The sequence below is a fragment of the Pelodiscus sinensis genome, chromosome 5, assembly GCF_049634645.1.
Source record: "Pelodiscus sinensis isolate JC-2024 chromosome 5, ASM4963464v1, whole genome shotgun sequence".
Taxonomy (NCBI): Eukaryota; Metazoa; Chordata; order Testudines; family Trionychidae; genus Pelodiscus; species Pelodiscus sinensis.
In genome coordinates, this window is record NC_134715.1 from 132,182,674 (window position 1) to 132,198,581 (window position 15,908).

Sequence of the window (15,908 nt, forward strand, 5' to 3'; positions counted from 1 at the left end):
ACCTTCACTCACTTGAGCCTCCTTCTCTCAGCTTCATGCTGTGGGCTGGAGCCTCCCAGCAATCCACATATTGCTCTGTGCCCTGTGACCGCCACCCAGTCCCCCTCAGAAGGAAATCACTCTTGCGGGAAGTCGATGCCTTGTCCATCTTCCACAGACTTTACGGGCATCCTGGGTACACCATGTCATGTTATGGGCTGTCGGGAGGAGTAGCTGATTATCTGTGGTGTTCCTGGGCCAGAATAGAATCCAGTTTAGTCTCCATTCCCTAAGAACAGGAATTGCCAAACTGGATCCAACCCAAGGTCCATCTAGTCCAGAATCCCATCTTGTGACAGTGGAAGGCATAAGAACCTTGCAGTAACTGTTGTGGGGTTACCTGCCGTCATGAAGGTCTCTCCTGATCTCTAGGAGCAGGAGGTTGCTCTAACCCCTAGAGTGCACGTTTTTATCTCCCTTCTAACAGTCACGTCAGCATGAAGTATTCTGTAGACATTCCCAATTGCTCTTTGAGTCTTGCTTAGTTCTTAGCCTCAACAACATCCTTTGGGCTTTGCAAGGGCAGCAGGGTAAAACATAGCCCTGGTTTTATCTCTCCAGATAGCAGGATTGTAATCCTGGCAATTACAGACTTGTAAGCCTATCATCAGTACCGGGCAAATTAGTCAAAACTATAGTAAAGAATAAAATTGTCAGATACACAGATCAATATAATTTGCTGGGGGAAAGTCAATATTCATTCTCCAGATACGTAATGATGCCCTGTCTCTCACCCCTCTTCCTTTTCCCTTTTTTTCTTTTTCTCCCCCCTCTCCTTCCCCTCTCCTATTTATTTCAAGTTCTCACATCCCCTACTCATAACTCTGGCCATCTGCAGAAGTGGGCTGTGCCCACAAAAGCTCATGATACCAGCTACATGTTTTGTTAGTCTATAAAGTGCTACCAGACCATTTTTTTTCCTGTAACAGACTAACTTGGAGCTCCTGAACATGGTTTCTGTAAAGGGAAATCATGCCTTACTAATCTATTAGAGTTCTTTGAGTGGGGGGGGAGTCAACAAACATGTGGACAAGAGGGATCCAGTGGATATAGTGTACTTAGATTTCCAGAAAGCCTTTGACAAGGTCTCTCACCAAAGGCTCCTAAGTAAAGTTAGTTGTCATGGGAGAAGAGGGAAGGTCCTTTTGTAGATAAGTGGCTAAAATACTGGAAACATAGGGTAGGAATAAATGGTAAGTTTTCAAGAGTGGAGAGAGGTAATTAGCAGGGTACCCCAAGGGTCTGTCCTAGGACCAATCCTGTTCAACTTATTCATAAATGATCTAGAGAAAGGGGTAAACAGCGAGGTGGCAAAATTTGCAGAAGACACCAAATTGCTCAAGATAATTAAGACCAAAGCTGACTCTGAAGATCTTCAAAAAGATCTCCCCAAAGTAAGTCAGGGTATGTCTACACTACAGAGTTAGTTTGAACTAACGGACGTTAGTTCGAACTAACTTTTCATAGGCGCTCCGCTAGCGCTCCGCTAGTTCGAATTTAATTCGAACTAGCGGAGCGCTTAGTTGGAACTAGGTAAACCTCATTTTACGAGGATTAAGCCTAGTTCGAACTAGCTAGTTCGAATTAAGGGCTGTGTAGACCCTTAATTCGAACTAGTGGGAGGCTAAGGCTTCCCAGGTTTCCCTGGTGGCCACTCTGGCCAACACCAGGGAAACTCTATGCCCCCCTCCCGGCCCCGGACCCCTTAAAGGCAGTCAAAAAAGCAAACAATGTTAGGAATCATTTTAAAAGGCATAAAGAATAAGACAGAAAATATCTTATTGCCTCTGTATAAAACCATGGTGTGCCCACATCTTGAATACTGCATACAGATGTGGTCGCTTCATCTCAAAAAAGAGATCTTGGCATTGGAAAAGTTTCAAAAAAGGGCAACAAAAATGATGTGGGGTTTGGAACGGGTCCCATATGAAGAGAGATTAAAAAGACTTGGACTTTTCATCTTAGAAAAGAGGAGACTAAGAGGGGATATGATAAAGGTCTATAAAATCGTGACTGGTTTGGAAAAAGTGAATAAGGAAAAGTTATATTGTGGGAATCAGCAAATAAGAGCTAGGGGTCACCAAATGAAATTAATAGGCAGAAGGTTTAAATCAAACAAAAGGAAGTTTTTCTTCACTGAACGCACAGTCAATCTGTGGAACTCCTTGCTAGAGGATGTGGTGAAGGATAGAACTTTACCAGGTTCAAAAAAGAGCTAGATACATTCATGGAGCTTAGGTCCGTCAATAGCTATTAGCCAGGATGTGTAAGAATGGTGTCCCTAGCCTGTTTCTCTGGAGGTGGGTGACGGGAGGGATGACATGATGATTACCTGTTATGGTTCCTCCCTCTCAGGCATCTGGTATTGGCCACTGTCGGCAGGCAGGACAATGGGCTAGATGGACCTTTGGTCTGACACGTTATGGCCGTTCTTACCTTGAGTGGCTCGTGGGCAGCAGTGCAACAAGGAAGCGAAGGCAGCTTCCTGCCTCTCCTGGCACTGCAGACCAGGCTGCACCCCAGAAGCAGCCGGCAGCAGGTTCCCAACCAATAGGAGAGTGGAGCTAGTGCTCAGGACAGGGGCAGCGTATGGAGTCCTATGCGCTCTCCCCTCCCCCCACCTAGGAGCCGGGTCTGCTGCTGGCCACTTCTGAGGCGCAGCGCAGTCTGCGGCGCCAGGACAGGCAGGGAGCTGCCTTAGCCCCCCCACTGCTCATCTGATCCCCCCCTGCAGCCACGAGACCCAGCGCCCAACACCTCCCCCATCCAGCGGTGGGTCACGACCCCTCGTTTGGAAACCACTGCTCTATTTTGTTAATTTCGGAGGTTTTTCTATCTTTCGATTTTGTTTAATTTGATTTCTGTGCCCACCCCCATCCCTAGGACTCTGAAAAGCCCCTGCAATCTACAAACCATGGGGCAATCGCCTGGAATACACCAACCTGCCCTAGCTCACCCCGTGGACTGATGAAACACACAAGCTGCCCAACAAATAACATTTAGCTCCTGCCCAACCTACAGCCTCCCAAGGGCCTGATAAACAAGGGAGACTTGCTGAGAGTCTGCAAACCTTCTCTTTCGGCGTGGGGGGAAGTCCCTTTCAAGCCAAGGGGACTTCAACACTTGTTTACATTGAAGCACATGCTTAAGTGCTTTGCTGAGTCGGTGTCTATTAGACGACAATGGAATGGGGGAGGGGGAGTTCCCGAATGGGGGCCCTTTAAAATCTCTGGGATTTGTTTGATTTCCTCGCAAAACTGGGGTGATTCCCCCATCTCATCCTATTGCGGGTTGGGTTTTCTTTTGCACAAATGGCTGTTATTCTTTGGAGCAGATCTCGCAGGCGGAACAAAGACCTGGAGGCCTAATGAGGAGGAGGAAAGCAGAGAATGAAGGCACTTATGTGCCTTGTGCCTCCCCACTATCTGCCCTCTTATCTCATGCTTTGGCTGCTCGGTTCAGGTTACCCTTCACTTGCTAAAACCCCTTTCTCCGAGGCCGTGATGTTGTCATCCGATGTGCAGCTGTTATGATGGTAATTCCGGGCCATCCGATACGAGCCCAGAACTCTTCTCGGCGGAGATGGAAAAAAGGCTCACAGTCCTGTCTAGGATTTCTGACCTCTTCCTTGGATTCTCATCACGGGCCTTCCAGGGAGAAGCGGTGCAGGCCGGGTACCAGCTGCAAATGCACTTGAGTGTATATAGTTATCTTATAGCCCGGCACCTTTCTTCATTCTGATACCATACCCGCTTCCCCCTCCCTCCCTCCCTGAACTCTGGTTTTGCCTAAGGAGTGGAATTTTAACGTACAGTTTGACTTTTCTCTAGTGCCTTCCAGATTCTGAAAGTGGTTCACGAGTACGAGTGGATGTGGCATCCTGGCCCCCCTGTGCTCAAGGAAGGTTGCAGAAGGAGAACCGAGGCACAGAGAAGATAACTGACTCAGGATTACACAGGGAGTCTGTGCCAGAGCCAGGAATAAAACCAAGGTCTCCTGACTCCCGTACTCTGAAAGGGGAGGGGGAGAATAGCTAGTGCCCTTCCCTTTGGTGCTTCTGATGGCTGAAGGTGCCCTAATAAAAAGGGTTTTGGTTTTGTATTTTTTTTAAAAAGGACCAATTCTGATTTTGGCTCCCCTGGAAAATGATGGGGAGACTGAAGAGCTGGTCGGATTAGGACGTGCCAGGAGGCTGGAAGTTCTACACTTAACCCTTTCCCTCTTAGGCTAGACATTTATCTCCAGTGCCTAATTATTAACACGGTGTATGTTTAAAAAAAAAAACCTTGATACCCTTGCCTCCTCTTTTAAGGTATGGGAGAGCCCATAATGAATCTCTCCAGGGCCCACCAAGAACTCTGGGGAAGACCAGACCTGATATTTCTTATGGTAAAAAGCCATCAGGAAAGGAGGAGTTTTTCTGGTAGTGGAGGAGGTTGGAGGTGTAATTCCCTTTTAGGTTGTCTCTAGCCTAGTCTCTGAGGATAGGACAAGAAGCAATTAGGGTTAAATTGCAGCAAGGGTTGTTAAACACTGGAATAAATTGCCCAGGGAGGTTGTGGATTCTCCATCACTGGCGATATTTAAAAGCAAGTTAGATAAACACTTATCAGGGATGATCTAGAGCAGTGTTTCTTAAACTTTTTAAGACGGAGGAACAACAAACAATATATTTTTTTGAGGAACACTAAGGATTTTTTGTGGAGGAAAAAAAAAGGGTCGGGGAGGGGGGAGAGTCATTGAGGAAAAAAAGTTGCCTGCCCCTTTAAGGGCAGCCATTTTGAACTGCTGTTCTCCGCGGCACACCTCCAACTGCCTCATGGCACACCAGTGTGCCACAGAGCACCGTTTAAGAAACACTGGTCTAGATGGAGCTTGGTCGTGTCCTGAAGGCAGGGAACTGGACCTGATGACCTCTCAAAGTCCCTTCCAGTCCAGTGATTCTAACCATTGTAAAGAGGCACAAATGGTCATAGACCTGATCTTTCAAAAATACTTGGCCAGTCACCCTTAAACTCAAGTCTGTTTTTCCTGGTGGAGCTCAAGTGGGAACTCTGAACCCAAACACTTGGCAGAAGTTCACAGCTACATTCAGACGCCCTGGCTTTGGCCTATTCCATCAAACCCACCCCTCCTTCCTCCAACCTCACCCAAAAGGCTTGGCCAGGATTCATGCAAGACTTAAGGGGAGCAGGGCTACCCAGTGGTGCCACAGTAATGCATCAAAAACAAGCTGAGCTTTGGAAGGGATACAAGCATCCTGCTGCTGCACAAACTATTCTAAAACTGTCGCAAACGTTTTTTTCTGGAGCAGCTCAGACCAGCCACTGTCAGAGGCAGGATTAAATGGGCCCTAACTGGGCAATTCCTGCATTTCTATTTGGGGAAAGGACGACTACTTTTCTTGGGCTGTGTACACCCTGGGACGATTTGGCCAGAATGTGCTGTCGACATGCGAAAGTCGGCAAAAGGGAAAACCGATCAAACTGTTTTTTCTGCTTCCCACTATTGACATTCCATGGCCACATGGCTAACTCCCCTGTCGACAGGTAGAGCAAAGCATTGTGGGTAAGCATCCCATAGTGCAGTGTTGTGAGAAGGCAGAGCTGATCCCTGTGCTTCTTGGGATTCTGAGTCCTCCCACAGCATTCTCAGCTGCTGGGAGCAGCATCATGAGTAGCTCTGTGAGCTCTCCGTGCTGAGGAATGTCAAAGCAGCACAGCCATCTCTCCAGCAGCTGCCTACTTGCCATTGTGTTCCTAGCAGGGCAAAACAGGAGCATTCCAATGATGTGCTCTTTGTTCCCCAAAAGGAGCTGCTCACTCAGCTGTCAGATACTTCCCCGAGCTTTGAAAGGGGAGGGCACATGCCTGCAGGGCAGCAGAGATCACAAAACACTGAGCACAGCCATCAGGGCAGGCATTCCGAGACACTGGTGGAAGTCAGTTCTCTTGACCAAACAGAGTTCACACTGGCTCTGTTGACAATAAAGGTGAGGGGGAAAGACAAAAGTCTCCCACAGGGTTGGAAGTTTTTGGTCTCCAAAACTGGGTGTTTTTCCCAACAAAAGTCTCATTGCAGTGTGAATGTTCTCACTGTTTTGTCACCAAAAGGCCATTTCTGGTGACACAACATGCCAGTGCAGACAAGGCCTTGGTGCCTCGCTCTCCTGTCTGGCTGGGATGCTGCAGGGTGTGCCAGTCAGCACCTGGTTTCTCACCTGATCACCTTCCCGTTTGTATCCCAATGATTTTTCACATCTCCCATTACTAGTCCCATTTGCACTGTGCCTATCAGCCTAAGCCCAGTTACCCTTCACAGCCGGCTCCTTTCAGACGACCTCTATTCAAAACAAGCTGAGTGAACCAGCCACGTTCTTGTGAACTGCAGGCGATTGGCCAGTACTGCCTTTGCACCTTCATGTGACATTTTTTCATCGCAAATGCTCCACTCTTTCCTTGATAAGAGAAACTCGTCTGCTGTTTCACAATGCTGGTTCCCAGGGACCCTTTACCTCGCCCTGATTTCCCTCCTGTGCTGTGGGCTGAAGCCAGATTTTGATTCATTAACAGTTCAGTGGTTGCCTGAATTATCTTTCTGCCATAAATAAGGATGATGGGCACCAACGGTACGTCTAGACTACAGGCTTTTGTTGACAGAGGCTTTGTCGACTAAGAGTGTCTAGACTACATCCAGTTCTGTTGACAAAGCAAGCCATTTTGTCTACATGAGAGTGTAGACGCAAAGGACAGTATAGCTGCAATAACGCCTTCTGTTGACAGACCTCTGTCAAAAAAAGGCGTTATTCCTCGTAGAATGAGATTTACTGCCATCAACAACTGCCGAGTTGTAACGTAACGTTGACAGAACTCGGTGGTAGTGTAGACGCAGGTATAGTTTTGTCGATTAAAGTCCACTTTTGTCAATAAAACCCTGTAGTCCAGACACACCCCAACCCTTCAGCCAAAGTAGCTGCCTTCAAGGAATCTGCATTTTGAGCCCTGCTCTTCCGTGATTAAATCTGTGCTCGTAGATGGGGAAAACAATACCGAATCTGACACACACTTTTGAAGCCAGAGCCAGTTAAGAGAAGGGGGGTTATATTAACCTTGTCAGAGCAGTGCTGATATTTAATGTTGCACAGTCTGCTTCATTGGTTTATCCTCCTTTCCATATGATGATTCTATTACAGGTTGAACCTCTCTAATCTGGCACCCTCGGGACCTCACCTGTTCCGAGCGAGAGAATTTTCCTGACCACAGGAGGTCAATATAGTCTAGCAGCGTTACCAACACTTCTGAGCTATTAGAAGACATTTAGGGGTAAATCAGAGCTGAATAACAGCACAGAAGACTGAGAGCCAGGACTGGTGGCTGTAAACAGACTTTATAGGACCACGGGGAAACTTGGACACACCCATGAAAAGTGGACATCCAGTTAACTAAAGTCATGCAGACCACGGATGTTTCTGGACCAGAGTGTTCTGGATTAGAGAAGTTCAACCTGTAGTATCTTAGTCTGGCCTTATTGCCGCAAGAGATCAGAGCCCACAAATGAATTCCGGCTCTGTCACCCTATGTGTAATATACTCCATTTCTGTAAGGCCTGCGACTTGCTACTTACACAGTATTTTGATGAAGAAACTACACAATACGAAATCAACCTGGTGCACATGAAATGGATTAAAAACTGGCTAACTGATAAGTCTCGGAATGAAACTGGGGAATCGTCATCAAATGGGTGTTTCCGGAAGAGGTGCTGTAAGTGTCGATTCTTGGCTCTCCGTGAGTTCACGAGATGATTAATGACCTGATAGAAAATATAAACTCATCACTCAGAAAGTTTGCAGATGAGGCAAAGATTGGTGGAGTGGTAACCAATGAAGAGGACGGGTCTCTCATACAGTGTAGGCCGGATGCCAGCAAACAAGGATGCAGGCAAACAATACGTATTTGAACATGGCCGAATGTAAATGTAAACCATCAAGGAGCAAAGAACATAGGCCACACTGAGAGGATGGGGACTCTCTCCTGGGAAGCTGTGACTCGGAAAACGACATTGGGCTCCTGATGGGTAAGAGCTGAGCTGAGTTCCCAGTGATGTGCTGTGGCCAAATGGGCTCATGTGATCCCTGCATGGCTATGCCAGAGAATCTAACATCAGAGTTTGTATTACCTCTATATTTGGCACCGTTGTGAGCACTACTGAAATGCCTTGTCCAGTTCTGGTGTCCTCGCTTCAGGGAGGATGTGGATGCGTTGGAGAGAGGAGAGAAAATCCAGGAGATGGATGAAATGGGAAAACAAGCATTGCGGGGAGAGGGTCAAGGCACCCCCTCTGTGCAGATTAACAAAGAAAAGATGTAGATGTGACGTTAGTTAACCTACATGGTCCACAAACATTGGAGGACTCTTCCTTCAAGCAAAGGTTTTATAAGGCCCAGCAGCTGGAAATAGAAGCGAGACAAATTCTGATTAGAAATAAATAGCAAATTGTAACAGTGTGACTAATTAACCATCGGAACCAATTACCCAGGGTTATGGTGGATTCTCTGTGACTGGCCATTTTTCAATCCAGATAGGCTCTAAAACGTAGGCTCTAATTCAGCCAGGAATAATGGTGAGCCTGTGACAAGTGTGCTGGGGGCCCTGCGGGTAGTGGTTAAGGAGAGGAATTCCTCATTACCACATCAGATTGGGGCTGGATGGCTAAGGAGCCCATTAAGGAGATAGAAAGAATAAAAGAGCCCAAGAAGGACGTGCAGGAGTAGAGACGCAAGAGGGAGAGAGGCTGGTAGGGCCTGATCAGAAGGTTGTTCGCCGGGAGGAGACACCTCCCACCCCCTCAAGGAGACCAGGGTAGTAAAGCTGGATAGCATTGTAAATACTGTGCCTCCTGGCACGTAAAGGAGGTGGAGTGAAACCGTGTAAACAAGCTGCGGGGTGGTATCTACGAAAGAGGAGGGCTCTGCTCTGTGTGAAACTAAGAGGTACCTGGCACGGGTGTTGGGCTCCGTTGCTGAGACTAGCCTGGGGAGCTCGGTGTAGGTGAAAAGAAAAGGGCTATACACACATGCACACACATACACCTTGCACACATCTATCTATTAGCCTGGGATAACATTGTCTTGGGTTTCAGAGGGGTAGCCGAGTTAGTCTGTAACAGGAAAAACTTAAACAACAAATGATCTGGTAGCACTTTAAAGACTAGCAAAATATGGAGATGGTATCATGAACTTTCATGGGCACAGCCCACTTCTTCAGATGATTAGAGTGTTGGGTGTGGTTCTGGACATCCAACACTCCGGACATCTGAAGAAGTAAGCTGTGCCCACGAAAGCTTATTAGTCTTTAAAGTGCTACCAGACTAATTGTCTTGGGTGGCAGTGTTACTGCACATTTCAATCGGAGCGATAGTAGGCCAACACTCCTGAAAATCACACCTACCTCCCATCCCACCATCTATCTACCAATGCTTTGTCCCAGGCCTTTTGGTGGGGTCCCACTGATGATGGTTCTATTGTTGAGATGTTTCGCCTCACCTGCCCCGGGTCTCCTCTGTACAAATTCTAATGAACCCTTCTCCCTCCTGGATGGCCGGAGGGCATAAGGAATGTTACTCTGTTGAGAGAGAATGGATCCACTTACAGCCCAAAGTATCAGGCAGTGCCGAAGCATGTCTGCTCCTGGAGATCGCAAACCTAAACGGCAACGATGTATCCAAAGCGGTTTGTCGTGGCAGTCTGATTGAGTCAACAAATTAAATCCAGTTTAACGAGCTCACAAAGCCACCATCTGAAATGACCTCATGCAAGGAACGTTTTTTTGAAAATGTAAAATGCCTGTTTTCTCCTTTCATCCCACTTGTTTCCACCAAGAGAAATAAGCAGAAAAAAGTGTAACTAGTAGCAACTTCTTGTGTAGTGGGGACATCCAAAGACACCACGGGGGATTGAGATTTTTTCCCCCAAGACTAACCATGCCCCGTTTTGCCTTTCCTCCTACATCCGGTTTCCTAAACATTCCATCGTGTTAGACTCTCTGATTTGTCCACATCTTTCCTAACATGTGGCCCCCACAAATTCTAACTGACAAGTAGAGTGAGACGCTTGCCTCCTGTCTTACGTGCAGGTCTTCTGCTAATGCATCTTCCAGTGATATGATGCTTCTTCACAACTGCATCACAATGTTGGCTCTTATTGAGTTTGTGATCCAAAAAGCACCGAGCACACCGGTGGCACTGAATGAATAATATATGGTTGTCATGATTCTTATTTGGTTGGATAAAATGCCCATTCTCTGTGCTAACCTTCCTTTCGCCCCATAGGAAATAACCTGTCTCACATTTCTTTAAGCAAATAAATATCCCCTAAATTACAACCTCGGGACGTACATGCGTGTTCTGTAGCTAATATTCCTGGCAATCAACTCAGACTGGCACCTACAGTGGCGTGACCACTCCTGGCCCGACACGCCCCCACTCAACACAAACGGAAGGGCTGCTTGTCAGTTCTTCCCGAGGAAATGGGAGAACAGCTCCCGTGTGTCGCCATGGCCTCGCACTGGAGACCGCAAGCCAGGCGCTGATGCCTCACAGCTGGCTTGGATTTATCCTTGTTACTTTCTGCTCAGACGGGGTTTGTATGACCGAGGGCAGTGGGGATGGGTTAGCGTGATTACATGGTCTGTTACGTCCCAGGAGATATCTGCCCCAGGGAGCTACTGGGGAATGATTCACACCAGTGTGTGTACTCCTAAGGTTTCACGAGCCTGCCCAAGGTGGCGGCAAAAGGAAACGCCTCAACTTCCCTAAGGAGCTGTGCCCGTAAACCGCAAGAGAAGGCTTGTGCAGCCTCACCTGCTGCTTGTCACTGCGGTCCTGCAGGCCGTCACATTATTATCAATAGCTCTAGGCTGGATCAAGTTGGAGCCACATCATGGTGGGTGTGGCACATGCCAATGGCGTCCCCTGGCCCAAAGAGCTCACGCTCCAAGGCTCATATGACCTGGTGTAGTAAGATGAGGGCCTGCAATAGAACATGCTCCTGGGAGGCATTCACAGGAGTGTTGTGCGCAAGACACGAGAAGTCATTCTTCCACTCTACTCTGCGCTGATTAGGCCTCAGCAGGAGGATCGTGTCCAGTTCTGGGCACCACATTTCAGGAAAGGTAGAGAAATTCGAGAAGGTCCTGAGAAGAGCATTGAAAATGATGAAAGGTTCGAAAAACATGAGCTATGAGGGAAGACTGAAAGAATTAGGCTTGTTTCGTTTAGAAAAGAGAAGACTGAGAGGGGACATGATAGAGGTTTTCAAGTATCTAAAAGGGTGTCGCAAGGAGGAGGGAGGAAAAATTGTTCTCCTTGGCCTCTGAGGACAGGACAAGAAGCAATGGGCTTAAATTACAGCAAGGGAGGTTTAGGTTGGACATTAGGGAAAACTTCCTGTCAGGGTGGTTAAACACTAGAATAAATTGCCTAAGGGGGTCGTGGAATCTCCCTCACTGGAGATATTTAAGAGCGGGTTGGATAGACGTCTATCGGAGATGGTGCTTGGTCCTGTTGTGAGGGCAGGGGACTGGAGTTGATGACCTCTTGAGGTCCTTTCCAGTTCTGTTGCTCTATGATTCTATAAGCTCATGTATCATGGGCCGGGTATGAGGCCTGAGGCGTAGATAGGCCGGGTATGAGACCTGAGGCCTAGGAGCAATAGTCAAGACTTTGCTCAGACCAAACAAACGGAAAGTTGTGAGTAGGAAGCCAGCTCAATTAATAAGATTAAGCATAAATAAGATCAAGGGTGTCAGGTACAGGTTGTAAGAATATTTCAAGGGGATTGTAACAGAATGCTCCATTGAGAGACATCTTGGTTCCACCTCCACCCCGGCATACCAACCCAAGTTCAGGACCAGGCCTAAACTGACAGCATGAGAGTTGGTAAGTAAACCCCCGTGGGACGGAGTCAGAGGTGGTAATTAAGCAACAGGAGGTGGCAACCTGATATGTCAGGAGTGGTGTGTCACCTGTTTGTACCTGTGTATAAAAGTGCACCCCAAAGCGTGGTCTTGGTCCAGCCAAGGGAGCAGTGTCTTATCCCTGGCACTGAGCTGAGTCCATTGCAACGGGTGTACGTGTGTTAGTCTAACAGTAGACCCTTTGGTCCAGGGAAGCTAGGGCCATGCCTTGTATACCATAAACATGGCCGGGCGCCTTTGACCCTTATCTGATGATGTGTCTTTGGAGGGGGTTCTCTCGGAGTCTGCCGTGTTGACTCATTGCGCAGGGTCAACATAGTACACTGGGGCGCATGCACGTGAACGCACGAAGCCGAACGGTTATCACTGAACGCACAGGAGACCTGTCAGGGCACCACGCCAATGAACCCAAGTTGCTATACCTGGCTGGGCCCAATCCACTCCCTGCCCACCCAGTTTGTCCCCAGGGTCACAGAAGGGCCCAGTCCCGCTGGCTTTTGATGGGGGGAGGGGATTGCAGATGCTCAGAATATCTTGAGGCCTTTTTATTTATTATTATTTAGAGCCCCCTTCCCCTGAGCTGGGAACTGGCTTGGGGCTGCTGACGCATCTTCCTAGATAAAAATACGGATGGAAACCCACATAGAATCCTAGAGATCTCAGGAGTCATCGAGTCCAGCCCCCTGCCCAAAGCAGGACCAATCCCAACTCAATCAACCCAGCCAGGGCTTTGTCAAGCCAAGACTTAAACACCACCCCCTCCCTAGGGAACCCATTCCAGTGCTTCCCCACCTGCCTAGGGAAATCGTTTTTCCTAATATCCAACCTAGACCTCCCCCACATGTACTGTGAGAGGCGGGAGCTCCCTCTGCATCCAATCAGAGTGCTGCTACGGTTCAGTCTGCCCCTCCCCCTGCACTTTCTAGGGGTGCAACACAGCAAAACTACTCTGTCCCAAGAGACCGCCTACATTCTGACAACCTTGCAGCCCACAGAGATGGAAGAGGGACGCTCGTGGCCCGTTCGCTAGCTTGGGTTGCCCATCTCTTGACGTAGAGGTTGGAGAGTCTCCACAGCCTCTGAGAGAACAGAGCTGAGCATTTCACTCCGGCTCCTATAGGGTTAACGTGACTAGACCTAGAGATTCCCAACTCGGTCCCTAAATCTGATGATCCACCTGGGGCATCATCTGACACTGATGTGGTGTGTCTACATGAGGGGGGTTTGCTGGTGTCATTGAATCAGTGCAACTCCCCATATCAGGCAGGTCCTAAGCAGAGCAAGGGGGAAACCCAAGATAATGTTCTCCAAGGACTCACTGAATAAGGCCATGTCTACACAGCAGCTGCCACAGAAGCACAGCGGTGGCACCGGAGAGTAAACCCTCCCAACAGCGATGGAGGGTGCTTGCTGTCGTAGGTCATTCACCCCTGAGCAGCAGGAGAAGCGAGAATGGCCTTCCATGGACTTAGCTGTGTCTACACTGGCGAGGGGGGTAGGTTCCCCTGCCTGTGGTGCTCAGAGGGGCAAAACCTTTGACAGCTCTGAGTGACGTTGTTTGGTCGATCAACGTTTCAGGCGTAGAACAAGCCTCAGATTGTAACTGCACTTTGAGCATGCTTGGCTATTAGCTTCTAAAGCAGCAATGGGCGACCTCAGCCAGCAAGCGGACTGCACGAGGGACCCTCCTTCAGCTCAGTGGGCCTCAAGATTGTCAGAACCAAGCCGGTCTCCCAGGACAGGGCAGTATCGCTCACTGGTGGTGGTAGAATTCGCGGTGGCTGCCGATGGAACCAGAGCAGCGCTGCCATTGGACGCAGAGGGAGCACACAGAGCTCTCAGTCAGTGTGGTGTGCAATCAGCACCCGCCTCACTGGGCCTGTCTTTATGCGCGTGTCACTATAGTAACGCTAGCAGGAAAAAGAACTACAGGCGACCCCCATTGTAAGTCAAGCCGTCGTAAGTCAAACCTTTATTTCCCAAAGGCGCAATGTTATAAATGGTGGTTCCGTTCCTGGAAACCTTTCTCATACCCGAAAAAATACCAAACTTGACTACGGAAATGGAGGAAAACTAAACTAACTAGTTAAAATAGTACACAAAAATAACTCAAAATGAAGACCAATGTGGCGGAGAGGCGCACCGGTCAAGCAGCAGCTGCAGACTGGCGAGTCGGACTGACCTTGTGCGTTTCCAATGTTGGGATGACGCATGGAGTCTGCATCATACACTGTTACAAATGTGAGCTGTGAATGTAAGTTTGCGGGGGTAGGAGCTATCTTGCAGGGAAAAATGGTTGTAAATGCGGGGGGTTGTAAGTCAGGGGTCACCTGTACACAGACAGAAACCAGTAGAATCCTGGGCAGCTGTAACCAAAATGTCTGGTGGTCCACACCTAGAACCCGACGGACTGTAGGTGGCCCTCCACTCTTCTAAAGAGACAGTGAGACGCTCTTGCCAAACCCGGCAGCTTCGGGTCTGCAGGGTTTGCTGGTTTCATCCTCTTCCCATTGCCCTTGTCACCATCCCATCGGTTTGCTAGAAAGCGTCGCCCCAGGCAGAGCTGGGGCACCATCCCCTTGGTCACATCCCCTCCCTCTTTGCGCCACGATTTTCTCAGAACGGCCCCGCACGCGCTTTCGCAGCCCTGCTAATCGCCTTCTGCGGGGAGTAATTGAATGAAGGCTCATGAGCCGTCCATCACGTGCAACGGCCCATCAATCACTACCTTGCTGAGAATCTGATTAGCCAGCAGACGACATCCATCACCCGTGTCCCTCCCTGACCCAGTCGCAGCTTCTCTAGGTCCAGCTCCCAGGCTGGCGGGACCCAGCACTGGGGAAATCTTATTTGCTCACGGAAGGCGACGCAATGCTCTGGATGAAAAATTGCCATGGGATCGTGTCATCTCAGTGCCCATTCATCTCCATGCTGGTCGGGGTGGCAGGCTAGGGGGCCGCCGGGGCAGGGTTTATTGAATCCCAGAGATGTGGCGCCGCGGGACACGATCGCTCAACGTCTGCCAGGACGTGTGAAGTGTTAATGGCCCCCGCTGTGGGGCACGGCGTGCTCGTTTGTATTCATTAGCCTTCCCTCCATGTCAAGGCATGCGTTTGCTGCCCGCGCTTCGGGATCCTGGATGGAGCATTGCAGCCTGCTTGACCCCTCCGCCCTGTGTTGTGCAGTGCTCAACAGGAGAGGCAGCTACTGTCTCCGAGAAAGGAACCATGCAAAGGGCTCCCCTTCTATTGCACGACCTATCCTGAGCTCAGACTGTTAATCATAGAATCCTGGACGGGACCTCGAGAGGTCGAGTCTAGTCCCCTGCCCTCTTGGCAGGACCCAGTACCACCTAGACCATCCCTGCTAGACATTTATCCAACCTGCTCTTCAATATCTCCAGAGATGGGGATTCCACAACCTCCCTGGGCAATTTATTCCAGTGTTTAACCACCCTGACAGGTAGGAACTTTTTCCTGATGTCCAACCTAAACCTCACTTGCTGCAGTTTAAGCCCATTGCTTCTTGTTCTATCCTCAGAGGCCAAAGAGAACAAGTTTTCTCCCTCCTCCTTATGACACCCTTTTAGATACCACTCTCATGTCCCCTCTCAAGCTTCTCTTTATTCTAGTGCTTAACCACCCCGAGAGGAAGTTTTTCCTAATGTCCAAGCTAAACCGCCCTTGCTGCATTCATGCTGGCTTGAGTGCAGCAGATGCTATACGATCTCTTCCTGCCGTTACTACCTCCAACTCCAGCAAAACTCCTTAGTGGAGAGGTGCCAAACCTTTGTCTCAGTGCAGTGGAAGGACCGTATTCAGCTGTCCCCCCTCCAGTTCTGGGGCCCCATCTGCCGCTTTGTGAATGCATATTCCCCCTGATTCACAATGCCCCCTT